The sequence below is a fragment of the Pogona vitticeps genome, chromosome 3, assembly GCF_051106095.1.
Source record: "Pogona vitticeps strain Pit_001003342236 chromosome 3, PviZW2.1, whole genome shotgun sequence".
Lineage (NCBI taxonomy): Eukaryota > Metazoa > Chordata > Lepidosauria > Squamata > Agamidae > Pogona > Pogona vitticeps.
Window position 1 is genome coordinate 232406828 of NC_135785.1, and position 14351 is coordinate 232421178.

Sequence of the window (14351 nt, forward strand, 5' to 3'; positions counted from 1 at the left end):
GCTTTGCTGTTTGCTTACACCTGTGCTGGTGGTGATTTCTTCATCATAGCTCTTATTGACTACCCAGCAACAATCTGTTTATTCATCTCTTTCAGTGCAATAACAATTCATTATAAGTGTTAAAACTTGAGATGGTACTGTAATTCCCACTCATTGTGTGTCATGCTGCTGTAGAAGTCTGCTTCATGATTCTCCACTTCTGGTACATGTATGACTTGTGAAATGACATGCTTGAGAATACACCAGTCCCAAAACTGTACTGTTAGTAGCAAGAAAGACATGGATTTTGTTCCTCCTTGGTGGTTGATATAAAGCATTGTAGTGTTGTTGTCTGTGGCTATTGGAATAACTTTGCCAACTACAAATTGTTCAAAAGCTCTCACTGTGTTGTACACTGCAAGAAGTTTGAGGTAATTGATGTGACAACATCTATCTATTGCTACTGCCTTATGAATTTGCCAGAATATTTTTTTTCCGGTTTTCCTCTCCTAAAAATGAGGTGCGTCTTATTTGGAGGTGCGTCTTATGGAGCGAAAAATATGGTAGATTATGGGTGATTCTCTTGATAGAAAAAAAAATTATTATCTGTCCTATGGTTCCATGTTTTTGGATGTTTTGTACTTTAGCTAGCAGAATTTGAAAGATTTGAATCCCTTTTATAATTAATTTACTAAAACATTTTTGTTCCTCCTCTACTAATTTGCATTTCCCTGTCTAGCTATCTATACACAGCTAATTCGGTGATGAAGTAAACTATCACTTTCAAAAGCTTATGTATCATTTAGACATGAGACTTTTAGAATTCTAGTTCTAGAGATCACTTAGAATTCCCCCAGGTAGAGTTTTGGGACTGGAAGAGGAGAAACTGAAAGGCAAAAGAGATGTATTTTAACTATCAATGTCTGCTTCATTCCATGTGCTTCAGCTAGGGAAAAGAGGGAAATGCCCTCTTAGTCTCACTGCTTCCTGTGAGTCACCCCCCATGTTGTGTGGGAAGGGGTGCTCACTCATAGAATTTAATGAATCAAATAGCTTCCTAAGTGGTGCTGTATTACAGTGGTGAAGGCTTCTTGAAACTGCAGTCCAAGAACACCTGGGTTACCTAAGGTTGGGAACCACTGGTCTAGGGGGTTGGTGTCCATAAAGTGGATGTTTTTGGTGCTGTATTACTCTATTTTGTTCACTATCTTGATGTTGGGATGCCCGTTCATTTCCACATTGATTTCAAAGTGTTAACAGTAACACATAAAGCCCTAAATGGTTTAGGACCTCAATATCCAGTGGAATGCCTCCTCCCACCTAGATGTACTCAAATCACTCATTCTAGTCAGGAAGGGCGGCTGAGGGACTTAACGCTGAGGAGGCCCTGAGAGAAAGAACAAGAAACCAGGCCTTCTCGGCAGTAGGCCCTCGTCTTTGGAACAGTCTCCCTTCAGGGATCTGTCTAGCTTCCTCGCTGGGTGTTTTTAAGAGCCAACTTAAGACCTGGCTCTTTAGGGAGGCTTTCCCTCCTGTCAGCACTTGATTATTTTTATCTTTTCCCCATCTTGAACGATATTACTATTGTTGTCTATTTTATTATATTGCTTTTATGCCATTTTTTATTGTTAGCCACCCAGAGCAGACTTGGGTCTAGATGGGTGGGGTATAAATAAATGGATGGATGGATGGATGGATGGATGGATGGATGGATGGATGGATGGATGGATGGATGGATGGATGGATGGATGGATGGATGGATGGATGGATGGATGGATGGATGGATGGATAGATGGATAGATAGATAGATAGATAGATAGATAGATAGATAGATTTATTTATTTATTTATTTATTTATTTATTTATTTATTTATTTATTTATTTATTTATTTATTTATTTATTTATTTATTTGCTAGCACCTCTTGATATACTTCTGCAGGGGCAATGCCAGGAAAATAATTGACTTTTTCAATGGTTTCATGCAGCCAGTAATAATTCTGCATGAGCCAGGTCTGTGCCTTCCACTTAAAAAACAGAGACGCAGATAGGAAACTCTGTGTTAGCTAGGAATGCAAGATTTTGGAACATCAACCCATCCGAAAGTATTTGGGTGTCACTCTGGATTGAACCCTGACCTATAAAAAACACTGTTGAAACACCAAATAGAAAGTTACTGCCAGAAATGACAGTTTTCTAGGTATGTTTATCACCTGTCAAGGGTCATGTTTATAATGGAAACGATTATCTCTTTGGTTATTTGGATTTATAGACAACTTTACTCAACATAAATAACAGTCCCTTTCCCTCCAAGCAGAAAAATATAGTGACCAAAATCCTATTACTTATGCTCAGTGATGTAATGCAATTGGCTTAAATTCTGGTAGTCAAGAAGTTAATGTAGGCATTTGCTACTCTGTGATGGTATAAAAACTCAATAAGATTGTGGCCCATGAAATGCTATCAGAAGCATATAGATTTACCCACCCCTTCCCACGTTAATCCCCAGTCCAAAGTTCAGTCTGTACAAAACCCATCCTGCATTTAATGGTCATTCCTAAAAGAAGTCAGTAACAGAGTCAGTAACTCTTGCTGAAAATGGAATATACAAGCAGACAGCAGGCCAGTTTCTATGTGCATTTATTTTATACAAACTGACTTCATATGAATACAAACCACCACCAGTACTTATATTATTGCTGCTTTGGGAATTATACAGGAAATGTTTCAATCAAAGTCTGGAAAAAGGATGGTTAAAAAGGATTAAACAAAAGAAATTTGTTTTGCAGGGGAGGAAAAAAGGCGCATTTCAGGAATGAATGCTACACTGGTAATAAGCAGCAGAAGCTGCAAAAATTTCTCTGTTTTTGTGTTATATTTTCCCATCACTTTAAGTGGCACCAAACTGCTGTAATTAGATATGTTCCCACCAATGGCTAAGTTAGAGTGATACAGTGGCAACATGGGGCAGTACAGTAATTGAGTTTTTTTATTACGGTAGAGTGACCAGCTCATAAAACATATTTATGGCTAAAATATACAAAATGTAATTTTAAAAGTGTACACAGATAATTATGTACTAGTTTTAAAATATGAGGAGAATCAAATACAGCATTTTTATAGTATCCTTTAAACCAGGGGTCCCCAACCCCCTGTCCGCGGCCTGGGCCAGACCGGACTGTGAAGACAGATCTCCCATGCCCTGCATGCACTCCCCCTCCCCCACAGCCCCTTCACGCATGTGCGTGAGTGTGTGCATGCACGTGAAAGCTCCCAAAGCCACTTTGTGAGTGCAGGGGAGTGCCCCCCACCCTTCGCGCATGCACGCGAGTGCATGCGTGCCCGCGTGAGCACCCCGTTCCTTCACGCATGCCCACTAGTGTGCACATGCCCATGCACCTGTACGCCCACTCCTTCACACATGTGCGTGAGCTCAGGGAGGTACCCCGCCTTCTCCAACCAGTCTATGGAGTTAAAAAAGTTGGGGACCACTGCTTTAAATCATTGGATCGTGTAGGGCAAACCAGTTTGGACAGGGTCTTTGGTTTATTTGGTTAGGGTTTGTAATCTGCCTGAATGCAACAAATATGTTGCTTAAAAGGTTTGGATTAAAAACATGGGGGCGTGGTGATGTGAGATGCATTTCTTGCTTGCTTTTACCTACAGGCTTCTGACCCTGGAAATAGAAACATTTCCCCAAACTCTCCCCTCATTGTCATATTGCCCCACAATTCTGTTGCTTGAAACGAGGCTGCTCATATTAGGCAGCATTCTTCTTTCTGTCCTTTCTAGTATTCTTTCTTTAGTGCCTAAAGCAGTTCACACACATTTGCATATGCCCTGCAACAACAGCAGGCTGGAGTTATCATCCTTCTATTATAGAGCCAGGTGCACTGGACAGATAGAGATCTTCCAAATAATACTCCAGAAGTCTAATTAGTAAATCTGACCTGCTAGCATCCAGGTCACTGTTTATTCTCTTTGCCACTATGCTAACTTGACAAGGAAAGAGATAATCCAATGTTAGTTCTGCTTAAAGTCACTGAAAATACTGGGACTTGGTCACAATTCACTTAAATACTACATAATAGGTAGGACCAATACTGAATGTACCCCACAATACCATCCTTTGGTTCTGCCGCAAAAGAAAGAAAGAAAGAAAGAAAGAACAGAACAGAACAGAACAGAACAGAACAAATTTAACTAGTTACAAGTTAATCAGGCAATACACATTAACATCCCCGAGTTTGTTGTTTCAACTATGTCTGTGTGGACAGGAAGGTTGTTAATCAACATCAGTTTATATGCCATCCAATTTATTTAAATGGTTGACCCAGATGTAGCTTTCATATAAATTAATACCGAATGTTACAGAACTGTGGCCTATTTTATCTAATTCTAGCTTTTAAAAAAAGTATATTACAAACAAGATCCCTTTAGTTAGGATATAATATGAACCAAATTTACACTGGTCAAGTATTATGGTAAATAAGGTGAAATGCTTGTAACCATCACCTTACAGAGGTTGATGTTGATGAAGTTGATGCAGAAGTTGTAACCATCAACTTTTGGAGTCTTCAAAATATACTGTATAGCAATTTGAACAACCAAAATTTTAAAGAGCTCGTATTGCACCATGATTCTGAAGGCAAGTCTGTAAGTAGTTTGAGGAATTATGTTTTGCTCAGGGATCTCTACTCAGCAAAAAAATTATTTTTAAAAGTCACATTAGCTGTGACATTTTAAAATAGAGTCAGCCCAAGAAATGACTCTGTATGTATTAAAGTGGCTCTCACTCTCAGTAAAGTGTGAGATCAAAAAGCAATATAAGCCCCCCACCCCATCCACAAACCGGCACATTGCAGTAAGGTGGACAGCATCAAGAACGAGAGCTTTGGAGACTATCAAGCTGGCCATATAATAAATATAAAGCATCTAATCATAAGAAGCAATTTAAGTAAGTCAAATGACTTTGACTGCACAAACACAAATAACTTCAGTCAACATGTCTTTTTTTTTAATGAATTGGATGTATTTGGGATACACACATTTTAAGTGAATAGCAATATTACAATAGGAATAGATGTAATATGTGCCTTCTCTCACTGAGATCATGCTACACCTGCATCTCTGAATTTGGAATATAGCACTACAAGGAAATATTTCTCAGGCTAATCTTGAATACGGTAGTATTTGGTGTTACACCAGTTGTGATCAGTAATGAATCCTGAATGACTTCCCTGAGTAATAAAAACTGATTTTATTATGAGAACATGAAACCAAGTTTCATGTCAATCGATCAACTATGGTCCATTTACAAAATACTGTAAATAAACACATTTTGCCCATTGAGTCTGTCTGGCCTCATCTGAACTTAATAATGTAATTGTTGGCATTCTTGGTATTAATTATGTCTTGAACTGAAAACATAGAATACTCATCTTTCCTTTGGTAACTTCAGTGAGACTGTATTGTAACATCTCTGGCAAATGGCATTATGTTATGGAAGTATGTTTGTTTGTTGTTATGACAGGCAAGAGATGGAACCCCTTCACGGATTGCTGCCTTGTTGTGCCAAAGGGGCTTGAGTAATTCAGCGAAGCTATGGGTTATGCCATTCAGGGACACCCAAGATGGACAGGTCATAGTGGAGAGTTCTGACTAAACGCGATCCACCTGGAGCAGGAACTGCAAACCACTCCAGTATCTTTGCCAAGAAAACCCCATGAACAGAAACAAAAGGCTAAAAGATATGATGCTGGAAGATGAGCCCCTCAGGTCAAAAGGCATCCATCATGCTACTGAAGAAGAGCAGAGGACAAGGACAAGTAGCTGCAGAGCTAATGACGTGGTTGGGCCAAAGCCAGAAGGATGCTTAGCTGTGAACGTGCCTGGAAGTGAAAGGAAAGTCCAATGCTGCAAAGAAAAATACTGCATAGGAACCTGGAATGATTTATGAACCTTAATAAGCTGGATGTGGTCAGACAGGAGATGGCAGGAATAAACATTTACATCCTAGGCGTCAATGAGCTAAAATGGACGGGAATAGGTGAATTCAATTCAGACAATTATATCTACTATTTTGGGCAAGAATCCCGTAGAAGAATCCCAATGGAGTAGCCCGAGTGGGAAAAGCTGTACTGGGATACAATTTCAAAATGATAGAATGATTTCAATATGAATCCAAGGCAGACCTTTCAACATCACAGTAATCCAAGTTTATGCACCAATCACCAATGCTGAAGAGGCTGAAACTGACCAATTCTATGAAGACTTACAACATCTTCTAGAACTGACACCAAAGAAAGATGTTCTTCTCATTATACGGGACAGGAATGCTAAAGTAGGGAGTCAAGAGATAAAAGGAACAACAGGTAGGTTTGGCCTTGGAGTTCAGAATGAAGAAGGGCAAAGGCTAATAGAGTTCTGTCAAGAGAACAAACTGGTCATCACAAACACTCTTTTCCAACACCACTAGAGGTGACTCTACGCATGGACACCACCAGATGACCAATAACGAAATCAGATTGATTATGTTCTCTGCAGCCAAAGATGGAGAAGCGCTCTATACAGTCAGCAAAAACAAGACTTGGAGCTGATTGTGGCTCTGATCATCAGCTTTTTATTGCAAAATTCGAGCTTAAACTGAAGAGAGTAGGAAAAATCACTGGGCTAGTCAGGTATAATCTAAACCAAATCCCTTATGAATACACAGTGGAAGTAAAGAACAGATTTAAAGAACTAGATTTGGTGGACAGAGTGCCTGAAGAACTATGGCTGGAGGCTCGTAACATTGTCCAGGAGGCAGCAACAAAAACCATCCCAAAGAAAAGGAAATGCAAGAAAGCAAAGTGGCTGTCCAATGAGGCCTTAGAAATAGCAGAGAGGAGAAGGGAAGCAAAATGTAAGGGAGATAGGGAAAATTACAGAAAATTGAATGCAGACTTTCAAAGAATAGCAAGGAGAGACAAGAGGGCCTTTTAAATGAACAGTGCAAAGACATAGAGGGGAAAAAATAGAAAGGGGAAAACCAGAGATCTGTTCAAGAAAATTGGAAATATTAAAGAAACATTTTGTACAAAGATGGACAAAAATGCTAAGGACCTAACAAAAAAGAAGACATTAAGAAAAGGTGGCAAGAATACACAGAGGAATTATACCAGAAAGATCTGGAGTACAACAAGGCTATATATTATCCCCCTTCTTATTTAACTTATATGCAGAATACTTCCCGTGAAAGGCAGGACTGGATGAATCCCAAACTGGAATTAAGATTGCCGGAAGAAATATCAACAATCTCCGATATGCAGATGATACCACTCTGATGGCAGAAAGTGAGGAGGAATTAAAGAACCTCATAATGAGGGTTAAAGAGGAGAGTGCAAAAAACGGTCTGAAGGTCAACATAAAAAAAAAACACAACAAGATCATGGCCATTGGCCCCATCACCTCCTTGCAAATAGAAGGGAATGATATGGAGGCAGTGACAGATTTTACTTCCTTGGGCTCCATGATCACTGCAGAATGGTGACAGCAGTCACAAAATTAAAAGATGTCTGCTTTTTGGGAGGAAAACAATGACAGACCTAGACAGAGACATCACCTTGCCAACAGAAGTCCACATAGTCAAAGCTATGGTTTTTCCAGTAGCGATGTATGGAAGTGAGAGCTGGACCATAAAGAAGGCTGACCACAGAAGAACTGATGCCTTTGAATTGTGGTGCTGGAGGAGACTCTTGAGAATCCCCTGGACTGCAAAGAGAACAAACCTATCCACTTTGAAGGAAATCAACCCTGAGTGCTCACTGGAAGGACAGATCCTGAAGCTGAGGCTCCAATACTTTGTCCATGTCATGAGAAGAGAAGACTCCCTGGAAACGACCGTGATGTTGGGAAAGTGTGAGGGAGGAGAAAGGGACATCAGGAGATGAGATGGTTGGACAGTGTCATCGAAGCTACCAACATGAATTTGACCAAACTCCAAGAAGCAGTGGAAGACAGGAGGGCCTGGCATACTCTGGTCCATGGGGTCACGAAGAGTCGGACATGACTTAACGACTAAAGAACAACAAAGAGATGGAAAAAATCCTTTACAAAGCATACAAAGTGCATGTGTACACTAGAGTCTAAGACAAGGAAAACTAATTTTATTCAACTTATAAATCATAAGGCAAAGGTAAAGGTTCCCCTTGACGTTTAGTCCAGTCATGTCCAACTCTAGGGCGCTGTGTTCCTCTCAGTTTCCAAGCCATAGAGCCAGCGTTTGTCCGAAGACAGTTTCCGTGGTCACGTGGCCAGTTTGACTAGACACAGAACACCGTTACCTTCCCACCAAGGTGGTAGCTATTTATCTACTTGCATTTACATGTTTTCGAACTGCTTGGTTGGCAGGAGCTGAGACAAGCGACGGGAGCTCACTCCATCGTATGAATTCGATCTTACGACTGCTGGTCTTCTGACCTTGCAGCACAGAGGCTTCTGCAGTTTAACCCGCAGTGCCACGATGTCCCTTCTATCATAAGAGCTTACAAGGGCAGGAAAATACTTTTAAAACCATCAATAAAACTCAATAAAATTACTCTAGCTAACATATAGAATGTGCAATGTATTATCGTGTCACAAATTAGTTTAGGAGAATTTAAAAGCTAGAGGGATCCTCATATTAGCAATGAATGATCAGAGAGGTTTGATAATACCGATAAAACCTCTATAAACTACCAATAAAATTTGTTCTAAACTGGAAACTATTATTTGAAAAAAAAAGTTTGCATCTAATTTCTGTTGATGAATGACATTCTTAAGAATACTATTCATAGTGCCTCTGGCAAAACCAGTATTCACAGTCCTTCCAGGGCAAGAAACAATTCCTTCTATGTGAAAAATTCTCTAAACCCCTTGACTCTTAAGCATGTCAGTTAAAGGTTTGGTGAGTTGTTAAAATTTTGTATGTATCTGCACTTTGTAAAAAAAGCCTAAACTGAAAAAGACTGTCCCTTTTAATAATATCTAAAAATTCAACTCAACGGACATTTCTGTCCATGTGGTAGGGTGGTCCTTGGTCCACTGTTTTAAAATAGCAAGATTAGTAGGTATACCACCAATGAGCCTGTTTGGAATTTAAAAGAGTAAAATATAGAAAATAATTCAAAATAAATCAGTAGCTTTTTTTAAAAAAGCAGATTAAATTTGCTTTAAGCAAATGTAAAGCAAAAAACTGTTTCCCTTCATAAAATGGGAATGGGTAAGAAAATACACATTTTCTAAATTATTATTCATTCTTTTCATTGTAGAGAATATGTTGTTTTCTTTCAAATATTATTACTGTATTTTAAACAAAATATATAGAGCAAAATATATATTTATCCTACATGCCTTATACAATGTAAGTTATTTTTAAAAGCTCCTAAAATAATGCATATGTATTTTTAGAGGATTAGTAATGTTACTCTGCCCTCAAAGGAAGGACCAAAACATCTTGATCACATGGAAAATACTAAATGGGAGGTTAGAGATCAGATTGTATTTATGTCCTGTACATCGCGAGACTTGGAACAGAGACAGAAATATATTCTGCAGAAATCACAGATGTCCCTGAGAATATAGTGACAAGAAAAGAGCTCAATGAGAATCCCAGAGTTTAAAAAAAAGAAAGGAAGAAAAGATCCTAAATAGATCTATTGTATTCCAGTCTGAAGCTTTTAAAAAATCCTAAAAACTAAAACACAGCATTGTGTGCACTCTTCTTTTTCATGCTTTTCAGGATAAAACTGTTGGGGACAAGTTATTCAATCAGGACAACGAATGATAGCTCACACAGAAACTTCATGTTGTTTGTTTTTGCTATTGTTTACATAAATAAAATATAAATGCATTTGTGGAAAATAATGACAAGTATTAATCCTATGGTTCATGTCTATCTTTTACATCCAAGCATCAACTGAATATGTACGTATTTGTGTTCTTTAGATAGAATAACAATTTTGAATGATAATGATAGCAATTGTCTTGCCTCTGAATGTTCTTTTTTCTCTGTAATATTTTCCTAAGAATTATTTTTATATATGCTGCCTTGAGGTCCATGATGGCAGACAAAAAATACATGTACCAAATCAATCAATAAATAGAACGTATAATTTCTGCTATTAAAATCAATTTAGCTTTTCCGTCCAACTGATATAATATAGATTCAAGCAGCACAGATACATACCATAATAAAGAGTCCAAGGTAACAAAATCAGATGTTGATGTTATATTTATTTTGCCAAGGATGTAAAGCAGTAAAATATGAATCCTTTTCTGCAGTGGCCTGCAATACCTTAAAAAGTGAGTCTGGTACTTGACAGCTGAGATGTTGCAAATATAAGGAAAGTCATTTTTCCCTGTCACAATATGTGTGTTTGTATATTCCTGGCCAGGTTGTTCTCTCCTTTTAATCCTTTTTATCTTTATTTTCCTTTTCCATTTAATAATTACTATATCCTTCTTCCCAATTTTTTATATTACTGTGATGTTTATGCTCTTATTATTTAATACTACTATTAGTGTTTTATTTTGTTGTAAACCCCCAAAGGTGGCCTTAGTAGCCAGATCGACATTATATAAATTAAACAAACAAATAAAATTTCAATTTCTATTCTCCCCTTCCTTTTGAACTAGGTGTAACTCTACAGAGTACATTCCAGAATTTAATTTGACTAGACTTAAGTCTAGGAGATATCTAGTATTAAGTAAGCAAAAGAGACATTTGTAAGCACATACAGAACTGCTTTCCCAACACTCTTTATTTATTTATTTATTTATTTATTTGATTTATATCCCGCCCATCTGATACATCTATACCACTCTGAGCGGCTAACAACAATATTAATACAATTAATATTAATACAATTAATACAATTACTCTTATCAATGCCTATAACTTTAAAAGCCTTAATAAATCCGAAATGACCATATCTGATTCACCTGCGGACTGGTAAGTCCACAACCATATAAATCTAATTAATTCTATGGGTCCTGTTGGGACCTTCATCTGCTTTTAACTTTCTCTGTATCTCATCAAATATTGTAAGATATGCTAATGAATGTATTTTGGCCAATGCATATAGTATTTTTAAATGTGAAGGAAAAACATACATTTGGATATATGACGGTATCTACAAGCAGCTGTACGATACTGGAACAGATTCAACTAACTCCCCCAATAGTTTTCACTGACAGGGTATTTTTAAAAAGCATTAAAATACCATGAGGTTGGAAATAGTTACTGGCCTGGCTGATGCAAGATGAAAGGGCTTTCAAAAAGACAGTACATCTGGTACTGCACTTCTTGAGACTCCACCTTCAGTTCATACTGACCCATTTGGAGAACCGCTTCTGTGAATATCTTCTCCAAGCTACAATATGTATGGATGTGACAAACACTAGTGAAATGTATAATCCTCAGACATTTTCCAAAGCTCACCATGTGCCTGGCTGACACTTCCTCTTGCATCAGAGAGATTGTCTGGCTTCCCATGAAAACAGGGCACCAGTCTTGTATTCCTTCTTACTATTTTTTCAGTTTTTTCCTGTTTTGTGTAGGGAAGTCCTGAATTCTGCACATCATAATGCTCTCCCCACTGATTCCTGGCAAGAAAGATGCCATTCTTTCCAGGAACTGTAACACTAAAATAGTTTAAATTTGAATACTATAATGAATTTAATCCCATTTTAACATTCATAATATTTCCCTTGTATTTTAAATATCTGTTATTTTAAACTCTTTTGTAAGCCACTTTGAGGCCAGTTGGGGGGAAAGGTGGAATATAAACACAACCAACAAAGGCACAGTTTGGTATTTTACTGCCTCTCCAGAGAATCCTGTGCAGGACAGCTCCCATTCTGTGCAGGCATTAAAACAATCTGTGTAGACTGCTGTTTCTTCTCCCCTTCCTAAATGACCACTGTACAGGAAATGTACCATTCAACATAAAATTGTATTCACCCAGCACAGCTTGGCATTTATTCCAGGAAAAAATGACCAAGAAACTTCAAAAAAATCCCACAAATTTTCTTAGGGGAAAAAGAATTTACAGACAAATCTATCTATAAGGAGAAAAGAGTAATATTTTTCTGAGTTTCTCTCTGAGAGTAACAGGCTATAAGATTCACACTGCTATGGTCAAGACAACCTTAATGTTTACTATTTCATTACATTTTTACATAATATGCACTTATTTCCAATATAACCCATTGAGATACATTTATAATTATTAAGTAACAAAATTTAATTTATCTTCCTTCTTCAATAAGTGGCTCAGAAAACAATTTGGAACATTTAAATTGTTGGTTGATATTTTTCTAAGATGAAATGGGGACTGGTATAAATGTGACTTTATGAAATGCTTTATGAAAAGCATGAAATGTGGGAATAGCAGGTGGTCAACAGTTAAATTACATAAGTAAGATAGATTACTATGTTAAGCCTTGTATGTATTACAGTACTTGTAACATGATGGATTCTCGTGATTTATATAAATAATAATAAAAAGGAGAGAAAAAATTAAAAAATCTTCCTTCTCCAATTTAAAAAATGAAAAAGGAGTGAATCCATTTCCTCAGATATCCTACAGAAAAAAATATTTAATTACTGAAGTTATATCTAGATGCCAATATGAATGTGTTTGACATCATTCCAACCAGTAAGGGTGAAATGTGTGAGAATATTTAAAAATAAAAGGTGTCCCTTTAAATCCTATTTGTGCTATTCATCTTATTCCACTAGTCAGATAGAGCAAAATATTTAATTAGTTTGCTCAGATAGAGCAAAAATTTTAAATCTGTTCACTGTGATTGTGTCACCCACTTACAAATCTTGGGAGGCCATAAAGGAGAAAGCCTTCATTGACCGTCAAACTCTTAACTGGTATTTTCAAATGTACTCAGGATTCCTCTCCTTCCTTAACTCAATAGCTCTTCATCACAAGGAACATAATGTAAATGCTCACCCGTACCAGATGTCAGACAACTCTACAAAATAATAGTTTATTTTATATTCCTTACATTTAGGTTGAATAGGATTTAACAAAACTAACAAAAGGACCATTCATGTAAATGCTAACATTCTAAGTAATATATAAACACACACACATATATACATAACTTGGAAGCGAAAACTTTGATCTTTCAAAATAAAATAGTTTCATAATATGCATTTGCTAAAGGAGAAAGCTGTGATTCCCTAAATTCTGGAATTTCCTGCAATATAGTGACCCAATTATACAACTAAAAGAAAGAAGACATATGTAGTGCTTTTCATGCTAGTTATCAAGCAGCAAAAGCCTTGTGCAAACAATAAATGTTTCCACTGCAAATATGTAATTGTTATTGAGAAGTTTACAAACAATGATGGATACGGCATCATTCCATTGTCTGCCTTTCTAGTCGCATGTTCACCACCCATTAACGTGAATTGTGGATTTGGAAGTACTAAGCATAATATTACATTACACAAAGACGCTAGAAGAGTGTATAGTAAATCAGATGAGAGCCAATTTCAAATCTCAGAAACATCTACATTGCCTATTAATTGTGCAACTTACCTTGTTATCTCCTAGTGTTTTTTAATTAGTCAGATAGAAGTCCAAAGCTTCATCATTTTGGAACTGATCACAACAGGACAGAAGCTATAAAAGATAAACACTGAATTAAAGTGGGGATCCATACTGCAAACATGACGGTAAACAAAATTAAAACTTTCCGCTCTTCTTTTGACAATGATCAGTATCACTTAATGTGTTGCACAAGTTACTCAGACCAGTCTCACTTAACCTGTTAACACATTTTCTACATTAACACATTTCTTACATTAAAGTAAAATAAAAGTCAACATATACAAAGTGTATCAATGTAATGTACTATAGTGCTAGGTTTTATGATGTACAGCCATAAACAATATTTACACTGATAAGAAACGTCTGTGCAGTGGCGATGTAAATTCTTGTTGGTCTCATTCTTGAGACAAGACCAAGGATCTGCAACATTTTTAATTTTTTGGGAAGGATGGCAATGGATTTCCCAGCATTTTTGTTAAAGGCCTCACATTGAAAAAAACAAAACAAAATTATTCACCCAAAAATACTACTTTTGAGTATATTTCCAAAAATCAGAACGACTATTATTTTACTTAGAAACTGAAAATACTAGAAGGATGGCTTCCATTTTTCTTAACTATCAGCCCATCTTCTCCTTCTTATAGTTTGTGTGTGGTTTGCTTCTCAAAAGAGGAAAGATACTAGAATATTTTATGCAAATTACAGAGCCTGAGGTGGGGAGAGCTCTTTGTCTTACTCTCAGCTAGAGGTGAGGTATTATGCAAATTTCTCTCAGAGGTTTC

The 14351-nt window shown here is 37.1% G+C and overlaps 1 protein-coding gene across 10 annotated transcripts in view; it reads right to left on the reverse strand.

Annotated features, from left to right (window-relative positions):
* Window positions 1–14351, reverse strand: part of ZBTB20 (zinc finger and BTB domain containing 20) — a 675920-nt gene that overhangs the window by 339662 nt on the left and 321907 nt on the right. For all 10 annotated transcript variants that reach the window (XM_072993815.2, XM_072993818.2, XM_072993813.2 and 7 more), the window contains one exon: window positions 13558–13641. The gene's annotated coding sequence lies outside the window, so the exon portion shown is untranslated. The remainder of the gene's footprint in view (window positions 1–13557; window positions 13642–14351) is intronic.